Source organism: Podarcis cretensis (genome assembly GCF_951804945.1).
Source record: "Podarcis cretensis genome assembly, chromosome: 17".
In the NCBI taxonomy this organism is placed as follows: domain Eukaryota; kingdom Metazoa; phylum Chordata; class Lepidosauria; order Squamata; family Lacertidae; genus Podarcis; species Podarcis cretensis.
In genome coordinates, this window is record NC_137187.1 from 42,705,391 (window position 1) to 42,722,989 (window position 17,599).

A 17,599-nucleotide genomic window follows, 5' to 3' on the forward strand; every position below is an offset into this window, starting at 1 on the left:
CTTCGCGCTGAGGGGAAGGCCCAGCTGCACAGCGGGGTCGGAAGCCGTTTCCCAGGCCCGCCAGCCGGCCGGGGAAACGAGGGGGCGCAAGGGACCCCAAGGGAGCAGGCGGCAAAGGACACTTCCCTTAGAAGGAGCGAGCAGCTGAGGAGCGCGCCGATGAACGGCGGGAAAGGAGTTTATTGCGGGCGCCGAGACCATTAGGGGAAAACCAAAACCCGCCCGGAGCTCCGAATCGCGGCAGCCCAGCTTAAAAGGACAGGATCACCCCATGATCCTTTGCGGGAGGCCGCGCGCGATAAAGCGGCGCCGAAGCCCGTCTGGCAGGGAGGCGCGGGCTGGTCGCTGGTCGAAGCGAACTCTGAGTGGCACCGGCTTCCGCCAATCCCGTCCGGAGAGCGGACGGTCGCTGCGGGGCCGGCACGTCCAATGCGCGAGGGGCGGGAAGGGTGTCCGGCCAGCCAGTGTCTCCGGAAGGAGGGGCTGCGGAGGGGCCGCCATTTTGTGAGGCGGCCGCCGTGAGGGGCGAATCCCTTCGTGAGGGAGGCGCTCGCCAGGTGAGGAAGCGGGCGAGAGGGCGAGAGATGGAGGCCGCCGCGGAGAAGGGAGGGCGCCGCCGGAGGAGGCGAGGGCCGGGCGGGACGAGGGCGCCTGGCGAAAGAGGCCCTCGGGCGGCGCAAACGGCCCACCGCGGGGCGGGGCGTGTGGGTCTGGTGCGCGCGTGTGGATCCGTGTGTACACGCGTGTGCGCATTATCTCGTGCTGTTTCTTGCTCTCCCTCATGAGCAACAAGCGCGCCTCGGATCCCCTTCATTGGCTACAATGCCACCCCTGTGACATACTTCCCTCTGTATGCGTAAGACCAGTAAACAGTCCTGTTGTGTTGAAGAGACTTGGACATTATCTCACAGGATTCTGTGACCCGCAGCAGAATTCATGTGGAGAATTGTTGTTGTTGTTGTTGTTGTTAAGGTTTGTATACCGCCCTTCATCTGTAGATCTTAGGGTGATTCTCTTCATTTGCCACACATTGACCCAAAGGCTCATCAGTGTAGGTGCTGGAGTCAAAAGGGTGTACAGTGGGCGAAGGATCCCTGGGAGTTGCAGAGAGTCTTGTGCCCCCCCCCCCGCAAAAGGCTACCTATAATTCTCACCATGATTACTGTATTCAGAAGTCAGTCCTGTTGAGTAAGATGATATTTAGTCCCAGGTCAATTGATTTCCGATTGTGGCCTAATTTAACTTGTGGAGTATTTGTTTTTAATTTTAATTTGTTTTTGCTGGCACAAACGAACATACTGATCTTTCTGGATTTTAAAACCGTGACAACAGCCACAGTTATAGGTTGTAAAAGCAACTCCTTCCCCACAGAGGTGCGTCTGCCATCTTCATTATGCAGCTCCCAGGGAATGCTGAAGGTTCACTTTTACCCTTTTGACACTTGAGGTGTATATTTTGAAGACTAATCTTATTTCTGTGGTTGTAAGTTGTTTTAAACTGTTTTTATATTGTGTTTTAATGTTACAACTCTCTCTGGGACTTTGGGTGAAGGGCAGGCAATTAATAATAATAATTCCTTTGCTTATTTAAGAACTGTAGGTCATAGTTTTGTGTTTCAGTTTTACACCTAAATAACTCTTTGAAATATCTTTGTTGAATAATAATTATTTTAAAGTCGGTAGCAGTTAGCTACTCCAAGATGTGAAAACCTGCTACTAGGCTTTGTATATTATGTGGTATTTAATTCCATCCCTACAGTGTATAATATAGAAGCCAATGGTAAAGGCAATAGAATTGCAGAGCAAGAGCTAAGTCATCAAATCCAATTTTCCATTGCAGGAGAGAAATCTTTTATGTTTATAAACACCTGGCAGGGTCCTATATATAATGGCTCTGGGGGGAAACTGCAGAGGGTGAAAACTCCTATAGCCCTGTCCTGTAGTTTTGAGTAAGTCCTACTGATGTAGAACTTATTTTCAAGTAAGTGCATAAAATTGCAGCCTATGGTACTTTGGTTGTTATATGTTAAATCTGTTTTGCTACACTTAAATCCTATATTTTGTGAGCCCTCTGTTAGGCAAGGCTGGTTGCTTCTTAATGAAAGGTTTTGAAGAATACTGTACTCTGCTTGCACAGGTTTGAATACAACCCAGGGCTATGATGCACTTTTCCATTAAAAATTTTTAATAGAAAATGTGGGATAGGCATGGACAGACCTGGTTAGATTGGGAAGGTGCTACTAAGAATTTAACATGAGGTGGAAATGTATATGGATCACACGAGGCTAATTTAAGTAACATAGTTGTGGAATTTAAGTCCATGCTCTGACAGGAGCCTGGCTTCTACCTGCTGTCATGCTCTTTGCAGATGCTTGGTCTGTAGGACAGAGCTGTTTGTGGAGGAAAGTATATGCTTAGTACAACAGTACTGTAATTAAAATGCCAAGTAAAAGGGTTTTAAATATATAGACTGTAAGTCACTGCAGTTGTGGGAAGAAATTGGTGAGATATGAGCCATATTCCCATGTAGTTAAAAATTCAGGAGTTAGTTTGCTAACTGCAGTTTCTGAACAGTCTTCAAAGTGCAGGCATGTAAGAAACAATTAGTTGAATAGAGACAACAGATAAACCTAATAGAAAACCAGCAGCTAATTCAGCAATAGAATATGCAGAGGGATATTCAATAGTATTATCCCACCTATGCAAACTGGTCTTGGCCTTCATTCAGAGCAGATTGGAAAGCTGAAGGGAGGAAGGGGAAATCTTAACACATTGGCTGGTACAATGGGATTCAATGACTAGTTTTTTCTTGTCTCTCACTAGCTAGGCTGAGGGACTTATTTATAATAAATAAAATGGGGACTTCTGGCGAGGCAAAATAGCAGGTGCCACGGCAGTGCAGAGCTCCTAGGGACTGCCAGCACCAACTAGGTTCTCTGGCCGGTCCCCGAGCTGCCAAAGGCATCGCCACGAGCAAGCGGAAGCCAGGGGCACCGAACGCGGTGATTGGGGGAACTGCGCAAGGCTCCCAGAGACCTTGGCTGTACCGGGACAGGGATCACCCTGGCAGTGGCCCAGTGAGGCTCAGAGTGAGTGCAGCGGAGCTGCCAACCTCCTGACCGAGCACCTGCCAGCCACTGCCGTGGCCACCGCAGCAGCCATAAGTGAAGAGAGGTAGGAGGGGACCGGGAGAGCCAGGCAGGCTGCATGGAAGCCCAGCGGAAGCCGCATGGAGGCCCAGTCCAAACCCAGCCCCCGGCCCAACCTCGAGGGAGACAGGCAGGGCCCACCAAAACACATACATACATTGATTAGAGGTTTTTTCTTCTTGATGTTTTTTCTTTGATCTTCTTTTAAATCCTTTTAAAAATATCTTGATCTTATTTTGGTTCCTTTTCCTTAATTTTTCAAAAATATTTTAAAAACATTTTTAATACATTTTTTTTCTTTTTTCTTTTCCCCCTCAAATTTCTTACCTCCATTTTTTCAAACTCAAAGGAATCAAAATGGCAGTGCCCCAAAAGGAGCCCTAAACCAACACAGGCCAATGCCTGGGATCGATGCTTCAGCCCTGATTTCCTATCTTTTATTACTCATTTTTTAAAATTAAATAGGGAAAAGAAAGAAAGAAAGAAAATAGAATAAAATGAAAACCTGATTCCTTTATTTTTCTATTTTTGTTTTATAGGGGGGAGTTCTCTCTCTCCCTGCCCTCCCATTATTATCATCTTTTCTTAAAAAACAAACAAAAAATTATTATTTCTATTGTTATTTTCCCCTTCCTCTCTTTTCTTTTTCCTCCCCCCTCTCCCCTTTTTCTTTAAAGAGAATACATACACACACACATATATTGTCGGCATCCAGGGGTTGGGAGGCCAGCTGGCTAGCCCCCAGCTGGATCATCTCCCTCTCAGCCTTCACGCTGTGGAGATTCATCGACCTCTGGCTCCGACGTAAATCAGCAACTCAAGCTTGCTGCCTTGAACACGCTGTATGTAGAAGAGTAAACTGCACAACGGAAGGGGCTGTAGGCTGTGAATACATAGTAAAACTACGGATTTATTTTACATAAATCAGAAGAAAGAAGCATGTCTCTCCTTTCGTCTTCTCGAAGAGAGACTCAAAAGTAAAGCTATACACAGAGCTGAAGTTCCACTCACGGGACCCAGCAGTTTGTGCTGGAATGTAAACAGACATGTGATACGCAACAATCCCATGTCTGCAACAAAAGGTGGAATGGAATCTTCCAACATCTATATCTTATTTTATCTTTTTCCCCTCTCAAAGGGGTTTTCTATTATATGTTTTATTTTTTTACTTTTATCATTACACACACACAACACTTCCAGATAGATACCACCACCTCAACATCTTCAGGTTCTTCTTGGGGGGGGGGCTCTTCCATTTTTTGCCTTTTGTTTTTTGTTCTCTTTCCCTCTTTCTTAACTCTTAAATTCCCCCCATCCCTCATCTCTCTTTTCTTTTCTCTCCCGCCCCCAACAAATAATCACATTCACAAATAACCTACATACATACACCTCCCCACCCACTTTCAATAGCAACCCCCCCCTTGGTGGTCTTTTACCTCATACTATAACTAGAACCACCACTGCAATTTATTAGCATTATCATTACTGTTCTTTCTTTTTCTCCTTTCTTCTTTTTATTTTACTTTTTATTCCCCCCTTCTCCTTTTTCCCTTTCATTCTCTTCTTTCCCCCCTTTTGCTTCTGTTTTGTTTGGTTCTATTTCTGAACACTCCCTTGCCAGTCTTTAATTTTTAGCTCTACGAATCCCTAACCTCACCTTCCACTCTTAACTGGATCCCATTCTCCCTTTTGTGTGTATGAGTGTGCATGTGTGTGCGCTCATGTGTATCCACAGATAACCCACCTAACACACACCCTCCCTCTGGCCCCACCCCATCGGTCTCTTGCACCTCTGCCTGCTAACCCCTTCATGTCAACTGGTCTACTTGTCTGTCCGCTCATCTGCCTCCTACTCCATCAACACCACTGAGGCGACTACGGGAACCCCAGAGAAGTCCTTAAAACACAGCCCAGATGTGATAAAAATGGCTGCCTAATCCAGATGCTCTTTAAAAGCCACCAGACGACAATGCCTGTTCAACTCAGCAACTCAACACCCAGGAACCACCACAACTCCTAACCATAGCATGCCCCATTGCAAGAGGACACCAAGCAGATCTCAAACCAAGATAATCAGGGAGATTGTGATAACACCAACCAGGGAGATAGCAAACAGCACTGAGACCACAACACCCCCTCCCCAAGATGACAACAGCCCAACAACAAAACAAGACCTGAGGGAAATGGAACTAAGATTAGCAGAACTACTGAAGACCACAGTGGTTCCCCAGCAGATAATATAATATCTGTGTCCTGACCTCCAAAGTGGAAACCCTCACTAGCACCATCTCCACTCTAGGGAACAAGAACCAAATTCAAGAAAGAATAATAGAGCAGTACCAAGAGGAAAACACATGTGTGAATAATAAACTGGCTGAACTAGAAAGCCACCTGGAAACAGAAAGCTCCGAAATGAGAATCAAACAAGCGGATCTTGAAGATCGCAGTAGACAGCATCTGCTTCCACAACTTTCCCGAAAAAGTGGAGGAGAAAAGCCCAGCAGACCTCATTGTATGGTGGCTAAAAACCACAATCCCTAGCCTGACACTCGAGGTAGATAACCTCGAGAGAGTTCACAGAGCTCAACAACCTATGCTGAAAACCAACACCCCCCAAGAGACATCATCGTCTGCTTCGTCTGCTACAAAAAGAAGCATTGAACAACATCAAAAATTCAACCAATCTCCTTATGGAGAAAACCCCATCATAATTGTATTCAGCGATCACTCGTAGCCAAGTAAGATTGTCTTCCATAAACACAGTTTTAACAGTGAGTCCATAAGTCACTGTGGAGGCCAATTCTGGATCCACACGTCCTTCCACAGTGGGGACATAAGTTTCTGGGCAGGAGTTGAGCACAGTGAGGATTTGCCAAACGTGCCTTTCTCTTATCATGTTTCTCCCTTTCATCCTGAGTTTTAGTGTCTTCAAAACCCAAGACACCTTTGGTAATGGCTGTTCTCCAACTGGAGTGCTTGCAGACCAGTGTTCCCAGTTGTCGGTGTTTATACTACATTTTTTTTAGATTTGCCTTGAGAGTCTTTGAACCTCTTTTGTTGACCACCAGCATTACGCTTTCCATTTTTAAGTTCTGAATAGAGTAGTTTCTTTGGAAGACAATAATCAGGCATCCAAACAACATGACCAGTCCAACAAAGTTGATGTTGAAGAATCATTGCTTTGACACTGGTGATCTTTGCTTCTTCACTGGCATTAGTTCACCTGTTTTTCCAAGTGATGTGTAAAAATTTTCGGTGATACCGTTGATGGAATCTTTCAAGGAGTTGCAGATGATGTTTATAAGTGGTCCATGTTTCACAAGCATACAGTAAGGCTGGTAGTACAATAGCTTTGTAAACAAGCATTTTGTTTTCCCTGTGAATGTCCTGGTTCTCAAACACACTGTACTTCAATTGGGAGAAAGCTGCACTCGCAGAGCTCAGGCGACGCTGGATTTCGACATCAATGTTGGCCCTTGTAGAAAGATAACTGTCCAGGTAGGAGAAGTGACTGACATCACAGGAGACCCTAAATTGGAGGAAAAGCCTATGCCCATGCTCCCAATGTCTCCAACAAGCAGGGATCAAGTACTGATGGGGCTTCACCTTCCACCTCGTAACAACCAGCACAGCACACAGCTACCAGTATACCTGAAGCCCTGCAACTACTAAAGAACCTCAGACTCGACCCTCCATTAAAATGGCAATCCGCGGACCCACGTCAAGCATCGCTCATAGAATTGTCCCGCTGACCATATACCGGCAAACCAGCCTAAACCAAACCAACATACCATAGATTGACAACCCTGCAACAACAACCGCAGCAGCTGGAAATCACCTCAAATTGATGGATTGGTGACCGCCCCTTCCCCTTTTCCTCTCTCCCCATGCCATTAATATTGCCAACACCCCCAATACCCCCTGTGCCCCGCACCTCCATGGAGATCCCCATTCCCACACCAACACTGACCCAGATGACATCAAATCACATTCCCCAACTATCCTAACAACCCACAACCCACACTCTCAGCCCTCCACTCCACTCCAAGGACTCCACCCATAACAAAAGAGGGGGGAAAAGACCACACATACAAAAATAGACACACACACACACGAACCTCTCCGTCTCCTCCTTAATCATGCAAAGGCAACAAACAAGCAGGTAAAAGAAAAGGAAAACAAACAGAAACCCATACCAAGTAAAATAATACCCCCAACCTCAATAAAACAAGCCACAAACAAGCTAAAATCTGACACACAGCTAGTACAATGGTGGCGCTAGAGCGTGCCAACACCCATATTCCCACCCCAACATACCAACAATGTTAATAACACACAACATTGCTTATAAACCTTATACCCAACACAGGCATCACAAACAATGCTTAACACTGTCTCACAGACCACTCCCCATTGCAAATGACAGGGAGGACAGCCTGTCCTTAAACAAGGCCTTCCATGTCAGCTGAGACCCAGGACCAACTGGCTAGACACCAGATGGTCCAAGATACCCCAAATAAACACCTATATAGGCTACTTTCTGTCATCTACCCTTTTTTTAACCCAAATTTAATCCTAACCCCCCTCCCCCCCATACACTCTAGGTCAACACACCTTAATAGGTTCGATAGACAGTGCAAGGTGAGAGACACAGGGCAACCCAGATGAGTTGGCAGGGAATCATCCTATAAAGTAGATAAGCAAGATGGCTAGCTTAAAAGCAATTACATCAAATGTGAGGGGGTTGGGAAACCCTATCAAAAGAAAATGCATCACCTTGTATGTAAACACCATGAAACCACACCGCCTTCCTACAAGAAGTACACAACCCACCCAAAGGAAGCAAACTCCTGAGCAATCCCTGCTTCAGTCAACAATAGGTAGCACCTGGCTCAGGAAAGGCCCGCGGAGTAGCCATAATACTCAGTAGAGACCTGAACTTCAAAGCCACAACAGTCCTAAAAGACAAAAGAGGCAGATTCATCTTCGCTAAAGGGACACTAGATGGCAAAACTAAACTGACAATCGGCTCCATGTATGCCTCAAACTCAAAACAACTAAGAGTTTATCCAGAAAACACTGAACAGGTTCCTCTCCTCTGAAAGGGGAGCAATACTGGGAGGTGACCTCAACCTAAATATGAGAGGCATCTCCCTGAAAGACACCCACCATAGAACCCCATGGGCAACCTTCCTCCGAAGGAAACCCCAAACAATTAGGGAATCTTACAAGTTGCTAAAAATGCTTTAAAAACGGGTCTCTGTGACAATTGGGGTGAAGAAAACCCGGGAGACACCCGCCACACATTCTAGTCTGGGCGCAATGACACAGTATCCAGACTAGACAACATTCTGCTCACACAAGGTCTGATCCCCTCAGTGGAATCAACTGACAACTGATAGGTAACATTAAAATCACAGATCACGCCCCAGTATAAGCTACCCTTAAAATAAGAGAAGGGACACAAACCACCCCATCATGGTCCTTCAGTCCCATCCTAACCACAATTAAATTGGCGAGAGTCTCACAAAAACTCTCCAAAACTACTTCAAAGAAAATGATGTAGGCAATATAACAACCCCTCTCATTTGGGACGCAATGAAAGTGGTCACCAGAAGAGCTTTCATAAAAGAGAAAACATCCTTTAAAAAAAAACCCTCAAAAATTAGCAAAATAGAACAAGACATCACGGCCCTCTCATCATGCAACAAACAGGAGCTAAAGAATTCCTTACACTTATAGAACAAAAAAGGAGGGAACTAGACTCCCTAGAAATCAACAAAACAATGATCAACAAAGCTTCTATGAGTATGGAGGGGAAACAGGTGGAAAAAATCACTCAAAACACGAATACATTGCATCATCAAAAAAGATGACAACATCCCCCCCCAAAGAAATAACCTCAGAATTTGCAGAATTTTACTCCAACCTATATACCTCCCACAGCCCACCCAAGGAGAAAATCAGAAAATTCCTAGCAGGGCTGACCATGCCTACCTTAACTGATGAGGAACAGGAATTCATGCTTAGTCCTATCACCCCAAAGGAAATAGAAACAGCCCTCAAAAACCTGAAGCCACACAAAGCCCGAGGCCAAGATTGCTTTACAGCAGAATTCTATAGGAAATTCAAAGAACCCCTGATGCCCTGCATGACCTGCCTATTCGATGACATCATAAAAGGGGGTCCCATTCCTAAAACCTGGACCTTCTCCAAGATAGTCTCCATACCAAAACCACTGAAAGACAGCCTCAAAATAGAATCATACCGCCCAATCTCATTGATAAACCAAGACTGCAAGATACTCACATCATTCTTGGCCAACTGTCTAATTTTTTTCCTACACAAGTTAATAGCCCCAGACCAGACTGGCTTCGTCCCCGGTTGCCATATAATAGACCCCAGTGACAATTATGTCCCTAGACCTCCTCAAAGCTTTTGTTTTTGTTTTTTTAAGCATCTTTATTGAATTAAAATACAAATATATATACATAGGTAAAGGGACCCCTGACCATTAGGTCCAGTCGGGACCAACTCTGGGGTTGCGGCGCTCATCTCGCTTTATTGGCCGAGGGAGCCGGCGTACATGTGGCCAGCATGACTAAGCCGCTTCCGGCAAACAAGAGCAGCGCACAGAAATGCCATTTATCTTCCCGCCGCAGTGATACCTATTTATCTACTTGCACTTTGGCGTGCTTTCAAACTGCTAGGTTGACAGGAGCAGGGACCGAGCAACTGGAGTTCACCCCGTCGCGGGGATTCAAACCACTGACCTTCTGATCAGCAAGTCCTAGGCTCTGTGGTTTAACACAGAGTGGTTTTCTCTTTTTTAGTTTCTGGAATTTTATGTTGGCTTAGAAAGTATTCTATTTCTTCCCCTACGTCTGTATTTTTTTTTATAAAGCTCTTCATAATATTGAGCAAATTTTCGTGTGATTATTTTGGGATCATCTATGCTTCTTCCTTCTATTTTTAGTCTATTGATTTGTTTCTCATTTCTTCTTCTTTTGAATTGCCAGGCCAGGTATTTACCCGGTTTATTGGCAAACTCAAAGTTGTTTCATTTTAGAGTTTTCAAATTCCATTCTATTTCTTGCTCGATTTTGGACACATATTCTGATTGTAATAGTTTAATCTCTTTTTTAATTTTTTCATTATTTGGATATTTATTCAATTCTTTTTCTTTTCTTTTTATTTCTTCTAATAAATCATTTTTTCCTTCTCTTTTCCTTTTCTTTGTAAGACATTTTGCTTTATAAAATACTCTGATAACTGCCTTGCCAGCGTCCCATACTATTGTAGGTTCAGTGTCTTGTTTGTTATTAAATTCAAAAAATTCTTTCATAGTTCTTTTTTGCACCCTCTAATACTCTTTCATCATTAAGTAAAGATTCATTCAACTTTCATCTTTTTATTCCTGTTCTCCAGTCTGATTTAAGTTTTAATAAAATCAGATTATGATCCGAGATGGTTTTTGGTAGAATTTGTGATTCCTCGATTCTCCTTAGCATATCTGTCGGGACCCATATGGCATCAATCCTGCTTACTGATTCATTTTGCTCTAAACTCTTTCATTTTTTTTTACCAATAAATTTTTATTGTTTTCATTAAACATACACTTATACTACAAATATGTTGCATAATTGCCTTTAGCTCTGCCGAGCTTCTGACTTCTCTACACCCCTTCAGCAAGTAACTTATATTTTCTTACATCGCTTATTCTATTTATTTAACTTTATATTTACCATACGTTGTAAGAGTTATCTCTTATATACACCATATATTTACTCCAGCTTTCTTGAAACTTCCGTTTATCCTGGTCTCGAATTCTTCCTGACAATCTGGCCAGTTCTGTGTAACTCATCATCTTAACCTGCCATTCCGCAATGATAATTGCTTCTGTTTTCCAGTTCTGGGCCAGCATAATTCTTGCTGCTGCTGTGGCATATAGAATTTTTTTTTTGATCTTTTAAAAAAAAATTCCTTCCCCATCAACCCCAGTAGAAAGGCTTCGGGCTTTTTTGGAAAAGTGTATTTAAAAGTTTTCTTGAGTTCATTGTATATTAATTCCCAGAAATTTTTCACTTTACCACAGGTCCACCACATGTGGTAAAGATCGCCCTCCGCCTCTCTGCATTTCCAGCATTTCTTATTGTTCATTCTGTACATCTTTGCCAATTTTACCGGCGTAAGATGCCACCTATAAATCATTTCCCATAAATTCTCCTTTAATGCTGTACAAGTCATAAATTTCATATTTACATTCCATAAATTATGCCATGCGTCTAATTCAATATTATATCCAAAATCAGTGGCCCATTTTATCATGACTTCTTTTACTTCTTCATCTTCAGTGTACCAGTCCAATAACAAATCATACCTTTTTGGAGAATAATTTATTTCTGCCATCTATAATATCTATTTGAAATTTTGATTTCTTATCTTCAAACCCCAATTTCTTTTTGTCCTCTTTCAGTATATCGTTGACTTTATGATACTGCAACCACCCTGTAAGCAAATTCTCTATCTTCTCATCTGGTTTAAGTTTTATCCCTTGTTCGGTTTTTCTGGTAAGTTCTTCATAGGTGGACCTCTTTCCTTCCATATTTGCTTTCTTAATGGTTAAAACTTCTATTGGTGATATCCACCAAGGGGTTTTCCTCTCCAGTAAGTTTTTGTTTCTGTCCCATACCTAATATATAGATCTTCTTATTAAATGATTTAGGAAGCCCCTATGAACCTTCACCTTATCATACCACAGGTACGAGTGCCACCCGTACCTGTTATCATGCCCCTCTAGGTCCAAGAGGTCTGTATTTTCTAATTTTATCCAGTCTCTTATCCAAGTAAGTCAAGCTGCTTCATAATAAAGGTTCATGTCTGGCAGGGAAAAACTGCCTCTTTCTTTTTTATCTACCAAAATCTTCATTTTTATTCTTGGCCTCTTTCTCTGCCAGACAAATCTCGCCAGTATTTTCTGCCACCCTTTACATTGTTTTGACCCCTTAATCACTGGAATTGTTTGGAACAAAAATAACATTCTGGGTAAAATGTTCATTTTAATCACTGATACCCTCCCTAAAAAGGAGAGTCTCAGTCTGTCCGAAACTTCTAAATCTTTCTTAATCTCTTTCCATGTAACTTCATAATTATCTTTGTACAGATTTATATTTTTTGCTGTCAACTATATTCCCAGATATTTCACTTTCTTGGCCACCATAATTCCTGTCTCCTGTTGCAGTTCTTCTGTCTCTTCTTTATTCATATTTAACATTTTGGTCTTACTCTTATTAAGTTTGAACCCCACCACTTTACCCCACCACTTTATTCTTCTATTCTCTGTAAGGCTTCTTGTACACTTCTCTTTGGATCCTGTAATGTTACAACTAAATCATCAGCAAATGCTTTTATTTTGATTTCTTTAGATCCTACCTTGATCCCTCTAATTTCTGAAGTTTCCCTCAGAGTCTTATTTAGAACCTCTAAAACTGATAAACAACAGGGGTGACAGAGGACATCCCTGTCTAGTCCCCTTAGAAATATTGAAATATTGAACGACACGTTCTCAAGATGGAGAGTGAGGGAACAGCTGCAGTCGCCTGCGGTTCCTGCGCAATGTTTGCCATCTTGCCAAAGGTTGCAGGCAGCATTACCTGCAGCAATTGCATGTTGGTTGCCCTCTTAAAAGACAAAGTCCAGCAACTGGAGGAACGTGTAGCTACGATCCAAAGAATTAGAGAGCTGGAGCTCTTTTTGGAAGCAACAGAGCACACCGTCTCCACCAAAGAGGAGACAGGGGACTCCCCTGAGAAGGAGGCTAGTTCACCAACATAGGAGCCAGATATATGGAGAAACGTGACTCAAAGAAGTAGGAGGCCCAGGGTTCGCTCTGATTGTTTAGAAATACACAATCGCTTTGAGGACCTCTCCCCTAGCATGGAAGACGAAGAGCAGACTCCATTTGAGGATCTCTCCCTCATTACAGTCGATCAGGTATATGAAGATGAGCAGCAAAGTCAGTCCTCAGGGAATGTGCAGGCGACCTTGGAACGGATAGCTCACGGAAGAACCCCGACCAAACCTAAGAGGAGGCGTGTAGTGGTGATAGGGGATTCCCTACTTAGGGGAACAGAAGCAGTGATCTGTGGGCCTGACAAGATGTCTCGGGAAGTGTGCTGTCTCCCCGGGGCTAAGATCCAAGATGTAACTGAACGACTGCAAGGAATCATAAAACCAATGACACTGCAAGCAATAGCCTCCAGAAGATCAAAAGAGACTATGAGGCTCTGGGCAGGAAACTGAAGCAATTAAATGCACAAATTGTCATCTCATCTGTCCTCCCAGTTGAACGACGTGGCCCAGGGAGAGAGGGAAAAATAGTGGAATTGAACAGCTGGCTTCGCAAATGGTGTAAACAGGAACAGTTTGGATTCTTAGATCACGGACTGCAGTTTCTTGAAGATGGACTTCTGGCAAGCGATGGGCTGCACCTCACAACGGTTGAGAGGAATGTTTTTGCTAAAAATCTCAGAAACCTCATCAGGAGGGCTTTAAACTGACTAATGTGGGGGAGGGAGACAGTGCTTCTGAAGGTAGGAGTCTATCAATTGATCATCCAAGATGATGAACCAAGATGATGAAGATGATGATCATCCAAGATGATGAACCAGTTCTGGGCACCACAGTTCAAGAAGGACACTGACAAACTGGAACGTGTCCAGAGGAGGGCAACCAAAATGGTCAAAGGCCTGGAAACGATGCCTTACGAGGAACGGCTAAGGGAGTTGGGCATGTTTAGCCTGGAGAAGAGAAGGTTAAGGGGTGATATGATAGCCATGTTCAAATATATAAAAGGATGTCACATAGAGGAGGGAGAAAGGTTGTTTTCTGCTGCTCCAGAGAAGCGGACACGGAGCAATGGTTCCAAACTACAAGAAAGAAGATTCCACCTAAACATTAGGAAGAACTTCCTGACAGTAAGAGCTGTTCGACAGTGGAATTTGCTGCCAAGGAGTGTGGTGGAGTCTCCTTCTTTGGAGGTCTTTAAGCAGAGGCTTTACAGCCATATGTCAGGAGTGCTCTGATGGTGTTTCCTGCTTGGCAGGGGGTTGGACTCGATGGCCCTTGTGGTCTCTTCCAACTCTATGATTCTATGATTCTATGAAAGTTTCCGATACATTATTATTTATAATAAGTTTGGCTTTTTGATCTTGATATATAACTTCAAAACCCTTCATAAACCCTTCTCCAATTCCCATTATTTTCAAATTTCATAAACCACCAGGAGACATTATCAAATGCTTTCTCCACGTCAATAAAAACCAACGCCGCTTGTTTGTCATTTCTCATAAGGCATCGTTTCCAGGCCTTTGACCATTTGGTTGCCCTCCTCTGGACACGTTCCAGTTTGTCAGTGTCCTTCTTGAACTGTGGTGCCCAGAACTGGACGCAGTACTCCAGGTGAGGTCTGACCAGAGCAGAATACAGTGGCACTATTACTTCCCTTGATCTAGATGCTATACTCCTATTGATGCAGCCCACAATTGCATTGGCTTTTTTAGCTGCCGCGTCACACTGTTGGCTCATGTCAAGTTTGCTGTCAACCAAGACTCCTAGATCCTTTTCACATGTACTGCTCTCAAGCCAGGTGTCACCCATCTTGTATTTGGATAAGGCACGTTCCATTATTAGTCATTTGTTACGGTCTCGTACTGATCCCATACCCCCGCCCGATTTCCTTTTGGATTTATTGGACATTATTTTCGAAAAGAACTATTTCCGTTTTATCAACCAATTTTATTTTCAATCACAAGGTGTAGCTATGTGTTCTCCCATAGCCCTTTCAGTAGTGAATATTTTCATGGGTGAATTTGAGAAATATATTTTAAACAACAATCCCTTTGCATCTGCTTTAATACTTTATTACAGATTTATTGATGATTTGTTTTTCTTGTTTAGGGATGAGAATGAGTTTCTGCAGTTTTCTTCTTGGCTTAATTCCCTACATCCATGTCTGTCTTTTTCAGGTCACCATAGCCCCGTATCTTGTTTTTTTTAGATGTGGAGGTCATAAAACATAATGGCTTTTTAGCTGTCAAACCTCATAAAAAACCCACAGATTGTAATTCCCTCCTACAGTATTCCTCATTTCGCCCTAAACGACTTAGGAACAGCTTACCATATGGACAACTCCTACGTCTTAAAAGGAATTCCTCTATTGATGATTTTCATAAGAATGTTGACCAGCTAGCTGATTCTTTATATGCTAGGGGATATCCTCTTGATGTAGTCAATAAATCTAAAATTAAATAATTTGTGAACGATCGTTCTGTACTACTCAGCCATTCTAATATTTCACGCACACAAAATCATATGGGGACAAGATCATGAAAGATGGCTACGACAAAGAATCGCAATTCATTTTTATGTTTAAGACCATTCACCCTGAATAACTTAATTCTGAACTGGATTTAAATTGTTTTATTTGATGTTTTTCTATTGCTGTTATATTCCTCTGTATCTTTAAATTGAATTACTGTAATTCAGTCTCCAAGTAATGAGTGCAACCTGGGAATGGTTACTTATGCTTCAGGTATCATGCAACTAGTAGCAGTAGTTACATATCCTCATGACCACTGCTCCTTGTGCATTTTTCTAATCTATGGGGTATGTACCCTTGTTCTTCTTATTTGTAGCATATGGGTTGTAACGTGTGAAGTTTATATATTTTTCACGTACACAGGTCATTGTTTCATATTTGAATTCTTTTGTAGTTGTGCTGAAGAAGATTCCAGCGAAACAGTCAGATTATCCAGGATCACTGTCCTACATTGTTATTCACTTACTACTTTGGCACCACGAACGCCTAAAAAGTTTTTCCGCTTAGCTCACAAGATAGCGTCTATTACTTTGTTTCGATTATAGACTTATTATACTTCTACGGACTTTCAAAGATTGACAGACGGGTTCATTTGATTTCAAATATATTAGAGAATTTACAAGTGTACACATTTTGTTTTTGTTTTGTACTAAATTATGTGTATTATGCAATAAGAATTGCAGTGCTATCTAGTATACTGGTCATCGTGTTGCTTGTGTTGTTTGTTGTGTTAAGTTTGCAACACGGGTTGTTCTGTACTGGTTCTAAACAGGGCTTAACATAAATCACCACTCCTCTTTTTTTTACCTGGTCTGCTGAGATAAATTATTTTCCTAATTTGGGTTTTATTAACACTTTTATTATCTCTTGTGACATGCTTTTCTTGAAAACAACTAACATCAAGTCTGATCAGAATATCTTGTATTTTGTTTCTTTTTTTCTTTTCATTTAGTCCATTAACATTCCAATACAATGTTTTTAAATTCATTAAAATATAATAAAGAAAATAAACTAGTTACAGAAATTAATACCCAATACTTTATTGAACTTCTACTCATTTTCACTACCGTGTTCTAGGGTTGTAGTTTTTGGACTGGACTCTTTTTGGTATCTGTCTCTCACTTCCTAGTTCGTTCCTATACGTCCTGTGGAATTTTTCGGCTTCTTCTACTGTTTCTAGTCTCCTCTTCCCTTTGAAGGTGAAATAAATTCCTTCAGGGAACTCCCATTTGAAGAATATTGATTTTGCTTTTAGAGCTCATCAGAAATTGCTATTTGTCTCTCTTTTTCAGTAGTTGGGGGGGAATCTTTCAAAATTTTAATATCCTCTCCTCAATTTTGAATTTCTTTTTCCTTTTAAATTGTAAAATCTTATTTCTTAGTATATTTGATGTGAATGTGATCAGGCAATCCCCAGGCCATTTATTTGCCTTTGCTTTCCTAGAGTTAACCCTGAATATATTTTCTGTATTCTCTAATATTTCATCTTTCTTTACCTCTAACCAATTGGCTAGCTCTTTAATAATGGGTTTTTTTGTATATTTTCCTCTGGCACCTCTGGGACACCCCATATTCTGAGAGTTTTTTCTCTGACTTGCATCTGAAGAATGGACATTGCATCCCAGGTTGCTTCCTGTGTGATTTTAAATTCCTTATTTTCTCTTTTAACCTTTTCACATTCTTTCTTATTTTCTCTTAATTCTTTGGAGGATTTTTTGGAAATCTCTTCCAAATGTTGTGTTTTGTTTTTAAGTTCATGTACCGTTTTTGTTAGTTCTTTATTTTCCTTGAGAAGATCGTTTACTTGTGTTTTTATAATTTATAATTTTATAATTGATTTAGTATTTCCCTCAATTTCCCCACCCATCCTATCCAATTTATCATCCATTCCTTTTACTTTATTGTTCTTCTCTATCTTAAAACCACTAAATTCTTTTTTCATTTCCCCTATATCGCCCTTCAGACTCCAAATTAATTCTTTTAAATACATCTCCTGGTCCATCCCAGAATTCCTTCAGCCCTGTTGATTTACTTTTAAATCAGAACCAGTGAAGGCGGTGAAGGTCCTGTGT

General features: G+C 42.0%; 1 protein-coding gene across 4 annotated transcripts in view; it reads left to right on the forward strand.

Annotated features, from left to right (window-relative positions):
* The first annotated feature begins 423 nt into the window (after positions 1-423).
* Positions 424-17,599, forward strand: part of RBM10 (RNA binding motif protein 10) — a 55,864-nt gene continuing 38,688 nt past the window's right edge. For all 4 annotated transcript variants that reach the window (XM_079958676.1, XM_079958677.1, XM_079958678.1 and 1 more), the window contains exon 1: positions 424-557. The gene's annotated coding sequence lies outside the window, so the exon portion shown is untranslated. The remainder of the gene's footprint in view (positions 558-17,599) is intronic.